Consider the following 14,289-nt stretch of genomic DNA (forward strand, 5'->3'; position numbering starts at 1 on the left):
ACATCCTGTATAGCTTAGAAACTGATGGACCATTAAAAAGGAAATGTGGTTGCTTTTCAGGAGGACATTGATAGAATTTAAAGTGATACTAAAAAACCTCTGATAAAAGTAGTGAATTTTCTAGTGGGGCAGAGCAGTTCTGCACTTTGTGAAGAGAAATTAACTTGTTCTGAAATACTCTGGTTCATTAAACAGCCAAAATCAGATAATAACAATTTACCCAATGCATAGCTTGTTTTTTTTTTCCTTTCCAAAAAGAATTAAGGATTTCAGAGATTAATCCCCACCATTAGTATAAAGTTGGATTAATGACTCTTGCAAGGATTGCTTATGCTATGGCTATTTTCATCCTGAGTACATCCCAGCATAGTGCCAAAGAAAAGTCTTTTGATTTCTGTCTTTTGATGATTTTCCTTCAGTTTAAAAGATAGTAGTGAACTTCCAGTGCAGTTCTTTATGGAGGTGGAGTGGAATGTTCTTATATTTAACTGGTTGCTGAATAGCTAGAAATAAGTGAAAGCTCCACTTCCACTTGCACTACTCAGGTGACCCTGAGGATACAGACAAATCTTCAAGTGGCCTCAACGAACTCTCTAAAAGAATGCAAATGACCAGCTGTCTGCAAGTTGAGCCTTGGTGGAGCAGTGGGCTAATGCCTCCTTAAGTAACACCAGCTGCCTGCAATTAGTGCAGGTTCGCATCCCACCAGGCTCAAGGTTGATTCAGCCTTCCATCCTTCCGAGGTAGGTAAAATGAGGAGCCAGATTGTTGGGGGCAATTAAGCTGACTTTGTAATAATGCCGCTTGGGGCGTGTGTGAAAGCCCTAATAAGCAGGCATACACATAGAATGAAGGCTACTGCTAAGCTTGTAAGCCGCCCTGAGTCTTCGGAGAAGGGCGGGATATAAATGGGATTAAAATAAAAAAAATAAATCAAAATAAATAAAATAAGTAATGTAAACTCTTCCATTCCCCATCATCCAGTCAGAGCTGAAGAAGCTTCTTGGATGAGAAGTGAAGCGTCTTCAAAGAAAAACAAGAAAGTCCAGTTGATTCTTGAAAAAGCACCTTTGGGACAACCATGACCTGGATGACTGAGAATCTCCATAGACATTAAGTGAAATACCCTTTTGTTAATTGTGTAATCAAGGCTACAATCTCTTTGGTATTCCACAGTTTGATTAGAATCCAATTGAAGAGATCACAGTGGATTTTATCCAGTTTTATTTTCAGATGGCAAACTATGGACTGTCATGGAATGCTTTTGAGTGAAAGATAGGTAACCTAAAACTTTAGTGCAGGTAGTACCAACATACCCCATCTTCAGTAACGAATTATGCTCAAAAATATTACTAGGAGAAATTTGGAAATCCTCAAGCATCCAGAATATAAGATCAAAAACTTTTTTAAAAAATAGCATAGAGATTACCTTTCTGATGTATCTATGTAGAGAAGATTCTGTACTGATCTTGAGCAGTGTTGAGCAGTATGGTGTTCTCAGAAGACCCCATACAGGTATTTCAAGAAGTACAAAATAGTCACAGCAGTCAACAGTGTTTCTATCAACCCATGATGATGTCCAAATGACATGTATACCATTATGTAATTGTGCAAATGAAAATATTATGTTGTCTGATGTGAGTGTGTCATGACTCACATGTCATCATTAACCATCAAACCTTTGTAATGCTCACTTTCACTCTACTTGGCATATCCATCAGGCATATTGTTAAGGCACTCATATGGAGAACGGATGTGTGAATAATGGGTTGAGTTGTTTATTTTTTATTTTTTTATTTTAATTCCATTTATATCCCGCCCTTCTCCGAAGACTCAGGGCGGCTTACAAACTTAGCAATAGCCTTCATTCTAAGTATATGCCTGCTTATTAGGGCTTTCACACACACCCCAAGCGGCATTATTACAAAGTCAGCTTAATTGCCCCCAACAATCTGGGTCCTCATTTTACCTACCTCGGAAGGATGGAAGGCTGAATCAACCTTGAGCCTGGTGGGACTCGAACCTGCACTAATTGCAGGCAGCTGGTGTTACTTAAGGAGGCATTAGCCCACTGCTCCACCAAGGCTCTTTATGATAAAATGATGTGGGATCCAGTAAGACACTGATTTACAGAAAATAAATTAAACAGAAAGTTGAAGATGAAATACAGCAAGGTTTGATAGATGCCAAGAGATTTCTTCTTTGGATAATGGTCGACTATCCTCTTTGGGCAGCTGACCAGATAAGGCAAAGTCTTCAAAAAGATTGTAGGACAAACATAAAATAAAAAATACAGAGCATTGTTCAAAACAATTTGAAAACAACACTTGAATTGAAATCTTGGTTTTTCTACTAGGAATTATTCCAGGACAAACAAATAAAAATATATCAGTTTATTTTGATGTATGCAGATAGCTGTGAGGATCAACACTGGAGAAAAGATATTATCAGAATAGGAAACCAAATTTATAGATTACACAGCAATGACAAACTAACAGTATACATCCAGAACAGAAGTTTGACTAAATTTAAGCAAGAATGTTTCTCTCATATAACATATGTCACAAAAAAGGCAGGCTCAGGAATTTAACAGAGATTTTTTTTAAAGGGAAAATAATTGATGTAAAGACTGCAAGTAAAATCAGTTTCAATGTTTACAAATATTTTCATGCTATCAGATGACTTTTCTGGAACTACTTTTGCAGACTACAGCAGCGGTCTCCAACCTTTCCACTTCGGCATCACAGCCCGGTGGGTGGGGGAAGGCATGTGAGTGGCAGGTGTGTGTGCACATTTACAGCTCCATTGGTGTGAGTGGCGGGTGAGCAGAGAGTGCTCCTTCCAATGGAGCACTTGCATGAGCAGAAGTGGAACTTCGCATGTAAGCACTAGTGCCGTCTGTTCAAACGCCTTTCAGTCACGTGAGTGGAGCTTTGCACACACCCGGCCCAGTTTCGAACAGGCCATGGCCAGGTAGTGGCCCAGGGGTTGGGACCCCTGGATTTGAGTGTCTGCCTTGTAAATGGGTTAGCTGAGACAGCCAAGGTACTAACTAACAAAAATCCAAGATTCAACCTGCATCTGTATAGAGAGCTTCTAAGCTTCTCTGTAACAGCTTTTCTTAAGCATGTGGTCTGATTGCAGAAATCTAGGTTGTGATTGATAGTGAATAAGGACGATGATCCTGTTTGGCTGACAGCAATGTTCATTCAAGGTTCCCTACAACAAAGATCAATTCATTTGCTTCTGGAGATGTCACTGGAAACTTCAACCTCTCATGACAATGACAACAAATTGACTAGAAATTGACACGCCACTGTGGAGTTTCTTGCCAAGGTAGATAACAACGGCAGGGGAAATATGGCAACGTTGGTCAATAAACGGAGGAAGTTTTGCATTTCAAATAGACTCCCAGCTGCAGCAAATCAGTCTGTGCAATCAATCAATTGTCAAACTGGTGATGGAAGAGTTGTTGTAAACATTTAAGTGCTTTAGACCCACAAAATTAAAATGAACATAAATGTTATGCATGAGGAAGATACTTTAGGATGAACATACACACGCTAATAAAAATAATCCGAAAATAATTTTTACTCTCTATCTATTTTAGCAGCACATATATTTTAGCCTGGAAAAACTATCTCAGGAAAAATAATGTCTTACCTGTATAGAAGATGGCTGTGCATTTCACTAATTGTGTAACCTGTATGATATCACAAAGTTTTCCCCCCAGAGTAGCTGTTTACATTTTAATGTATGTATTTATTTATTTTTAAAAACAAGTAAAGTGCTAAACAAATGTTTAATCAGATAAAAGGCACTGTGGGCATTTTTCCCCCCAAGGCAGACAACCTGATTTAAACCTGGATGGAATCTGAACATGAGGATGACATTGGTATTCAGTTCAAAAGCAAGGACTTATTTTATCTGAAGCGTAAAGGAAGGCAGGAGTATAATAATAAATAATAAATTATTTATCTCTCTCTCTCACTTACATTCCTATTATGTCTATCTATCATCTGTTTGTCTCCCTGTCCGTCCCTCCATCCATCCATCCACCCACCTACCTACCCACCTTCTATTTATCTTTTGTCTGTCTGTTTCTCATCTAGAGGAATAAAATTACAGAGCCATTGCTGATAGTTATTTTTTTTTAAAAAAGAGGGTAAATAAATTATCTTAATGTACTAAGAGCTGTCAAGCTATTTTTTAAAAGTACACTCAATTCTAAATATATACGTGTAATTTTCTTTTAAAAAACCACTATGTGATTGATGAATAGTAATACAATAATCAGTTCAGTCTCAAAGAACTATCTCAAGCAGTCAAAAAATAACAATATATAATATCTTGATCTCTTAGTCTAAATCAGGGGTGTCAAACTGCTGGCCCACGGGCCGGACATGTCACCAGGAAACTGCGTACACCCCATTGCCGGCAATAGGAAAAAAGCTCCAATACGTCGTGCGAGGTCACGTGACATTGCAAGTTTGACATGGATGATCTAAATAAAATAAGTAACCTATAAGTGAATCATACTAACAATTCCACAAATATATATAATATTCAACATATAAAACATAAAATGACATAAAACAAGTTGTATATATAATAAATTCCAACAATACCCAATATTTTGATAATCAAAACATATCTAGTCATTAAATCCCAAAGTTAAAACTTCATTTTTATCTGTACCAAGCAGAAAATCCAAAAATGATCTCTATGTAGAAAGAAAAGTAGTCAAATTAGTATAATTTTGCCATTTCAGCCAGTTCTGTTAACTTCTGTTAACTCCATTCTTCCATTGTGGGAATTGGCACATTCCTTCCGCCTGTATCCTTCCACCTTGCAGCAGTTGTCATATATAAGAACAAAGTTCTGTATTTTCCTTCAGTCTGTTCATCTATCAAACCGGTGTCAACTATACATCAACTTTAAGAATCTTCTGGATCAGCAAATGTATCTGAATCTTTTTTCTCCTATAGACAATGGATTGTATCCAAATCCGTTCACATTTTTCAACCACTGTATGTTAGCTATAATTGTGTCATTCTGAAATACTGTACTCAAACTCAACAAATTGCCAGATAACTTGGAAGCTTCAAAAGAGGCCCACTATCATAAGATAGCTATTGAGAATACCGTAGTACCCAGTTCAAAGACTAATCTAGCCCTGGTGTGTGATTATGGGTAATTAAAATATTAACTCCCACAAATATTGAACCAATCTGTTGTTTAGTACCAAGGACTGATAAAATAAAAAGAAAATAAAAACAATTTTCTTAGGGGACAAAATGGGTTGGGCTCAGTGATGGGATTCAAATATGTGAAAAACCGGTTCTCTGTGTGGATGCCGCTTCTGGAAGTCCATTCTGGGCCTGGGCAACAAAAAATTAGCTACCGGTTCTGCCGAAGTGGTGCGAATTGGCTGAATCTCACCACTGGTTGGGATGCTGTTTGGGATGCTCAGGCTTTGAAGCAAGGCTCTTGTTGTCTTCTGAACTAGTGTCTATGGTTAATAATAATAATAATAATAATAATAATAATAATAATAATAATAATAATAATAATAATAATAATAACAACTTTATTGTCACTTTGAATGTACACCAATTGGCATACAGAACTTTTACTCAGCTACACATTTTTTCTCTCTGAACCTGATTGGCATACATACCTCCAACTCACTTTGATTGAAGAACCATCTTTATTGAACTTTTCTGACATTAGTACTGCTTTATAAAACCCTAGTAAGACCACATCTGGAATACTGCAGCCAATTTTGGTCACTATACACAAAAAAAGCGTTGAGAGTTTGGAAAAAATTCAGAGAAGAGCAACTAAGATGATCAAAGGCGTGGAGACTAAAACATACAAAAAACGGCTGCAGGACTTGGGTTTGGCTAGTCTAAAGAAAAGAAGAAACAGGGGTGACATGATAGCAGTATTCCAGTATTTGAGGGGCTGCCACAAAGAAAGGGGGTCACGTTATTCTCCAAAGCACCAGAGGGAAGGAGAAGAAACTGGCTGGAAACTGAACAAAGAGAGAAGCAACCTAGAATTAAGGAGAATCTTCCTGACAGTGAGGACAATTAACCAGTGGAACAGCTTGCCTCCAGAAGTTGTGGGCGCTCCATCACCGGATATTTTTAAGAAGAGGCTAGACAGTCACTTGTCTGAGATTTATTTTTTTTATTTATTTTATTTTAATTCCATTTATATCCCGCCCTTCTCGAAGACTCAGGGCGGCTTACAAGCTTAGCAGATGGTATAGGTTCTCCTACTTAAGCAGGGGGCTGGACTAAAAGACTTCCAAGATCCCTTCTAGTTCTATTCTATTCTTATTTATGGGTGGAAAATAGATTGAAATTAGTGGATACACACTGAAAAGTCTTAAATAATTCAATTAAACAAACAAATATGCACATGAGAAAGTGGGGATGGGAAAATTGAAACTTCCAGCTCCTGCCTGTTTATTTGGCTGGGCCTTTGTCACATAATCATCATTATTCAGCAGCTCCTGGTGCTGCAGAAAAATGGCTTCTCTCAAAAGCTCCTGGACTGTTGAACTTTTTTCATTCATGCTGTAGAAGATTGTCTTTCAACCGTGGGTGTTTCAAGAAGTATGGATTTCAACTTTCATAATTCCCAGCCAGCATGTAAGATCCAATTAATAGAACCAGTGTGTCTGATTCCCAGATCAGTTTTTGACTGAAACAGCTTACTTATTGGTATGATTTATTGATATTTACAGTACATAGGCACCCATATCATACAAGTGACTCTGATGGCTTACAAGCTAAAAGCACACAAAGCCACTTGACATCACCTGACAGCTCCTAAGGATAAATAAGATAAACAAATTTCCATCAGTAATAATGGAGCTCATCTGCTAACCTGGCTCAAATGGCTGGTGAAAGTGCCAGGTCTTCAATGCCTTGTGAAAAGCTAACAGATTGGTGCCATCTAAATCTCGGGGGGGGGATGCTATTTCACAGGGTAAGGTGCTATCATTGAGAAGGCACAACTCTAACCCACTGACATTATTTGAGAGAAGGAACCCCGAGCATGTCCTGTTTACCAGATCTGGAAGGGCAAGCAGAAACAATAGGAGAAAGGCCACAATGCAATATTGCCTTTCTAATAATGAACAGTGCAAATTAAGGCAGTTTGGCGGGTCGAATCCCGAGTGCCGTGTAACACAGTGAGCGCCTGTTACTTGTCCCAGCTTCTGCCAACCTAGCAGTTCGAAAGCACGTAAAAATGCAAGTAGAAAAATAGGGACCACTACGGTGGGAAGGTAACAGCGTTCCATGCGCCTTTGGCGTCTAGTCATGCCAGCCACATGACCACAGACAAATGCTGGCTCTTCGGCTTTGAAACGGAGATGAGCACCGGCCCGTAGAGTTGGAAATGACTAGCATGCCTGTGCGGGGGAACCTTTACCTTTACTTTTAAGCACAGTGAGGCTGTTTTATTAATATTAACATTTAAACTGATTGGCTTTCCTGGGAAAAAAAATGGGACGGCACCTCCAATTTGATTGAATGCATCAGTTTTTCCATTCTGGCTTTATTTTAGTTCAGAATGAGTATTATGACATTCAAAGGAAGTCATTTTGTGGAACAGCTTCTGTGGATGGTTTACCTAACCTTGATGATGAAGATGTTCTTTAAATTAGTCAGATGTTTAGGTGGGGGGGAGGATTGCCTTCTGAAACCTGGTCTACATCCTGTCACTTTCTAAGCTTGAAATTGCAGAAATAATCTTTTCTGGTTCTGGTAGTCTATTCATAAGTATGTTTCTCTCTCCTCTTTAATGTGTCAGGAAAACTGTAATGTTCTGGCCTAACCTTTATGGCCACATCAAATAAATTCTTGCTGTAATCCCATAAAGTGCTGAAGTTGTTTATTATTTAAATAATTTTATCATTTCATATTTAGTTGCTGAATTAATGATACCTTTTTGTATTTTAAGACAAGCCATACATATTTTTTTGAAAAAAACTTACTATTAAAATTGCAAGTTCCATGATAGATAATATTTTAGTGATGCTGTTGTCAATTACTGGCTGTAAAGTAAAAGGAAAAAAGTTCTGCTTGGTTGTTGAACTGCATTATGCACCAGATGTAATCTGCTCACTACAGCAAGTTTATCAGCTCTTCTTAGGTTTTGAAAGAGGTGCTTCATTTGGGGGAAGGCTCTGGCATGGTTGTTTTTTTCTTTTTCTTTTTCAAACTGTGTTCTGTGATAACTATGGTGCAGTGTTTCTTTACCTGAACAATTTTCAGTTGTATGGATTTCACCTTCCAAAATTCTCCAGCCAGAACTTGATGGGATTCCACTGGATAAAAAGAAAAATTTCAGTAGATGTGCATACATAGCAATTTTTTTAAAGTGCAGTGGAAAGTTGAAGTCCTGACACTGGGAGGACATTGAAATTAGGTGTGACTGTGTTGTGATTCCTTGCTAGCCCGTGGATCCGGCAGCTGAGTCTGAGGACTCAGATGAGGAGGAGGGGCCTGAAGTGACATTAGATTCAGAGGAAGGCTCTGAGGAGCTCCAAGACTTACAGTCTGATGAGGAGTTTGGCCCCTCTACTTGCACTCAGGCTGAGACACAGCTGTGCTGGGAGTCTGAGTTGGATAGTGATGAAGCGTAGCTGGGAAATATCCAGGATGCACGACAGCACAGGCAAGAAAAGAGAGCAGGACAGAGGAATGCAGTGGGGTGGCTCCAAAGGCAAAGGAGCAGGCATTAGGAAAGCCACGCCTTGGCTGCATAATAAAAGGGAAGGTGTGGGAGGTGTTGAGGATCGAGGTGTGGGAGGTGTGGGAGGTGGGAGGTGTGGGAGGTGTTGAGGATCGAGTTTCTGTGAACTGTGTTTGTTTGCCTTGGACATTGACTCAGGTCTGTGAATAATAAAAGGGGTTTGGATTTTTCCTGCGGTTCCTGCCTGCTTGATTGAAGAGGGGTTTCTCCTTGTGAGCATAACAAGGACTCCTGTGGGCTGGGACAGAACAGGCTGCAACTAATTAGCTTCATCCTGAGTACCGGAGTACCTTAGGGATCACCTGCTGCTGGCATCAACTTCCCTCCGCCCTGTGTGCTCCCACAGAGAGGGCCTCCTCAGGGTGCCACCAGTCAGAGAATGTCGTCTGGTGGCCCCCAGGGGGCGGTCCTTCTCTGTGGGCGTGCCAGATTTGTGGAACCGTTTGCCGGTTGAGCTCCGGATGGCACCCGACCTTCGCTCCTTCCGACGCGATCTGAAGACCTGCTTGTTCGAACAAGCCGGCCTGGCCTGATGGGTGATGGGTGATGGGTTTGGATTTTAATATTGTTTTAATGTATTTTAACTTATTGTTGTTAGTTTCTGGGCACCCTGTTTAATCTCTTTTAATATTTGTATTCTTGTACTTTTATATGTTTGCCCTGTTCACCGCCCTGAGCCCTTCGGGAGAAGGGCGGTATACAAATAAAATTATTATTATTATTATTATTATTATTATTATTATTATTATTATTATTATTATTATTATTATTATTATTATTATTATTATTATTATTATCCTGTTTCAATGTCAGATCTAAGGCTAAGGCTAAGGCTTAGATCTAAGGCTATAACAATGATAACTTCTCATAGATTCATATTTTACATTAAAATCACCCACAAATTTTGTATTCGGTTTTTGTAAACCTTCCCTGCTTTTAAGTTTGTTTTAACTCTGCCATTTAATTTACCCTAGTGGTTGTGGTAGCATATACTTAAATGAATGAGATAAAATGTTGAAGCACGGTGTGTGTTTGTGTATGTGTGTAGAGACACATCTGAGAGGCAGGCTTGTGATGTTCTGAGAATGTTTTGTTAAATAGGTTTGAGAGGCTGAAAAAGTTTGAAAATTCCTACCCTAGCAATGTATCCCTTTGAGGCAATGCCACAAAGCAAAATAGTGCTCTATTTTTAAGCAAAGGAGCTGTTGTGTCCTTTTGCATTGCTTTGCTTGCTAACATGAACTTCTGTCTCACAATGCATAGTTAAAGCTGGGAAAACTTTAGGCAGGCCTTTTTGTAGTACATTCCAACTATATTATTTCAAGCATCAAATATATTCCATCCTGTTTCCACATTCTTTTTTTTAAAGGGCAAGCTTATCTGAAATTTCAGTTAGTACATTTGTTATTCAAGAAAAATTTCTGAATACAGTATATGCCTTTTTGGAACATTACAAAGTTAGACCAGGTGGTCAACATTGTTGGATGAAGGGGTGCCCTAGAAATGTTACTTACAATTTACATTTAAGCTTAATTATAATATAAATCAATAATACATCTTCCACATTGTATATATTTTTGTTCCCACTTGATTTAAAGGATCCATGAAAGAGACCTAAGACAAGATGGACCAACGTCATCAGCAAGTATTGAGGTCCCTATTGGCAAAATAAAGCTGAGGTCCGTATTGGTTGGAAACATGTGGAAGAGGCTTTCATCCTGCAGTGGATAGACAATGGCTAAAATGATGATGAGGATGATCCTTTTTATACATTTAAAAAATGTTTTGCAAAATTTGGAGTAATAATGGAAATAAAATTGCATACAGATCCATGTGCAAGTTCAAAAAATGTAAATGAAAATGCAGAGAGAGAGAGAGAGAGAGAGAGAGAGAGAGAGAGAGAGAGAGAGAGAATTTTTTCTATCTTTAATCACGTTAATGATTCTTCATTGGCTCTTGTAGACCCTTGTAGTTCAATTCCTTTGATGTTTTAATAGTCCTAATAATTAATGTATTATTTTACTCACCGCTCTTTCCCAGAGCAGTCTGAAAAGTTCAGAGGAAGCTTTATAAAGGATCTGTTCCTGAGGAAAAGCTTCCTTAGCTAATGGACTTTTGCAATATGCTTTTATTTAAAAATCAAAGGATTAGATTAAACATTGAAGCAGCACTAGCTTTTCCTCAAACCAGGGAATCCTTGGAGCCTCACACCGCAGTTCTGTTTTTGCCAACTGTCTTTTTTGATAGCGCTGTTCAAAGCTGAACTGCTTCTTTTAATTGTTACTCAAAAAAGGAAGTGCATCTTGTAGCAAGAAACTATCAGCTACCTGGCCTGTATCTATAAGAGCTAGGCTATTGGTGTTATCCACCATTTTCATAATAATTTAGCAATAGGATTCCCATTAAGCTTGTTTCCAAACTGGACTGCCTTGAAGAACTACAAGTAATTGCTCTAAAGCACTGAAAGGCCTTCATATTAGCATCGTCATCATCATTGTCCAGCTCCCCAGGTCTACAGTAACACAGGGAACCCTCTCAGTCCCAAGGCCAAGGGCAAGCATTTGGATCATGATCACTTGAGGAGGGTTTATGGATTCCAGAAGCATAATTATTACTATTCTTGCGTATGCAATTGTCCAGTCAGCCAACCTCCATGGAGACCTAGATAAGCTAAAGTTAGCTTGAAATAACACCAGTGTGTGCCACTATGACAGCCTAATTAAAGCAAATTGAAGTGATGTTTTATACACACACACACACACACATATATGTGTGTGTGTGTGTGTGTGTGTGTGAGTGTGTTTTCGTAGATTTTCACAGGTATAGGTATGTAGGTATTGGCATATTCGGGTCTTTTCCCATGTAAGATTGAGAGTGTCTTGTCACCAATCAGCCCATCACTCAAGTCGTTACAACACTCAAGTCATTACAACACAAAAGACTAATAGGCACACAGCCATCACCTCAGCCACAGAGGATGTTACAAAAAACCCGACTCAGCTGCAAACAATAACTCTATCATCCAATCAGGATGTAACAACACAGCCAACCAACTCGCTTACAGCAACAAAGCCAGCACCACACACAACCCCACCAATATTTATAGAGAGATGGCAGCTCCAATCACGCTTTGCTCGCACAAGCACGAAGCCGAAGACACCAGCCTGAAGATGACGAGTGGAACCTCGTCGAAACATCGCCAAGACAATATATTTGTTTTCATAGATTTTCACGGGTACAGGTATGTAGGTCTTGGTGTATTCGGGTCTTTTCCCATGTAAGATTGAGAGTGTCTTGGCGACATTTCGACGAGGTCCCACTTGTCATCTTCAGGCTGGTTTCTTCAGCTTCATGCTTGTGCGAGCAAAGCATGGTCGGAGCTGCTGTCTCTCTATAAATATTGGTGGGGTTGTGTGTGGTGCTGGCTTTAATCTCCAAAACTGAACACTACAAGAAGACAATAATTATGGAAGCCATCGAAATAGAGAAACACCCCCACAACATGAACAAACGTGATGATACCTCCCGCCTACCAGACATCTGGAAACTAGCCCTAGTCAACAAATGAGTCCCAGCCACAAAAACCGACACCGGACCCACAACAACACAGGATTCCACCACCAATCATCCTCACCAGACTCAAACCCAAACCCACCCCATGGACGAAATGCTACCACCATCCAGAAGCCAAACCACAGCGGCATCTCCAGCTGCTGTACCCCCTCCCGACCCCCACACAAAGCAAACTGACACACGCCATGAACACAAAGCCAGACCACAAACTCAGAACCAAACCAGAACCCAGGATGTTACACCACAGCCGTCTGCCCAGGACATTACATCACAGAACTCAAGAGGTTACAATACTAAGACTCAGGATGTCACAACACAGCTAACCACCCAGGATGTTGAAGCCCAGAACTCAGGATATCACTACACTAGAGCTCAGGATGTCACCACTCAGCCCATCACTCAAGTCATTACAACACAAAAGACTAATAGGCACACAGCCAACACCTCAGCCACTCAGGATGTTACAAAACAACTGACTCAGCTGCAAACAATAACTCCATCATCCAATCAGGATGGAACAACACAACCAACCAACCCGCTTACAGCAACAAAGCCAGCACCACACACAACCCCACCAATATTTATAGAGGAACGGCAGCTCTGATCACGCTTTACTCGCACAAGCACGAAGCCGAAGAAACCAGCCTGAAGATGATGAGTGGGACCTTGTCGAAACATTGCCAAGACACTCTCAATCTTACACGGGAAAAGACCCGAATACACCAAGATGGATCTTTGGTTATTCGGGTTTTTTTCCCCGCGTAGAACTAAAGGTGTAGGGGCGACGTTTCGACGGAATCCCATCCGTCATCATCAGGCTGGAGGCTTCTGCTTCCTTCTTCTGGGAGAAGCATGTGGCTGTTTGTTCCTCTTTTTTAAACTGCCAGAGGGGGTGTGTTCTATGGGTGGAGGTTGCTCTGATTGGGTGGGGGAGTAAGTGTGTTCTGATTGGGTGGGAGTGTGTTTTGAATGGTGGGTGTGTTCTGATTGGGTGGGGGTGTGTTTTGAGTGGATGGGCTGGTCTCAGCTGCCAGCCTTAGATCTGAGCTGGTGAGTTGTGCTGCTTTTGTTCGGCTTCGTGTTTGTGGTGGTGCCATGTTTTTATAGTGGGTGTCAGTTTGCTTATTGTGTGGTTTGGAGGGGTTTAAAGTGGCTGATGTTGCAGCTGTGGTTAGGTTTCTGTTTTGTGGTTGTGCCTCGTTATCATTGTGGGTTCGGATTTGCTTTTTGAATGGTTGTGTGGTGGTGATGTCATGTGTTATCATGAGTTTGGGTCTATCATTCTTGGTGGTTGGGACTCGTCTGTCAATCAAGGCGGGTTTCCAAATGGTTGGTAGGCGAGAGGTATCATCTCGTTTGTTTATGCTGTGGGGGCGTTTTTCTATCTCAATGGCTTCTCTGATTATTCTGTTGTTAAAATGTTCAATTTTGGCGATAGTTGAACATTATATATATATATATATATATATGTTTTTACCTACCAAGTTTAGTTTACAAGCCTGGAATTTCCTTGTGGGCCTTCTATTTAAATATTAAGCCAGTCTCATCTTGCTTGAGTTTTTCAAGTTTACTTGGGTCAGCTAGATACTGTTACCTGCTGGGACTCAGAAGGCAAGAAGAGATAAAAGAAAATGGAAGTAAAGAAATACATGACAGCCAGTTTGGGATGACAGTTAAGACACCAAGTTTGGAAATCAGAAGTTTCTAAACTCTAGCTCTGTCTTAGGCATGAAGCCAGAGTATGACTATGGGCCAGTCATTTTCTCTTAGTCATAAGAAGGTGGCAGCGGCAAACCAATTCTGACAACTTTGCCAAGAAAACCACGGGGACTTGTCAAAGCAGTTAAAATTGATTCAAAAATGAAAGAATAAATAAATAAATAAATAAATAATAGGAAAGAAAGAGAGAAAGAAAGAAAGGAAAAGAAAAGAAAAGAAAAA

The sequence above is a fragment of the Vipera ursinii genome, assembly GCF_947247035.1.
Source record: "Vipera ursinii genome assembly, chromosome: 3".
NCBI classification, from domain to species: domain Eukaryota; kingdom Metazoa; phylum Chordata; class Lepidosauria; order Squamata; family Viperidae; genus Vipera; species Vipera ursinii.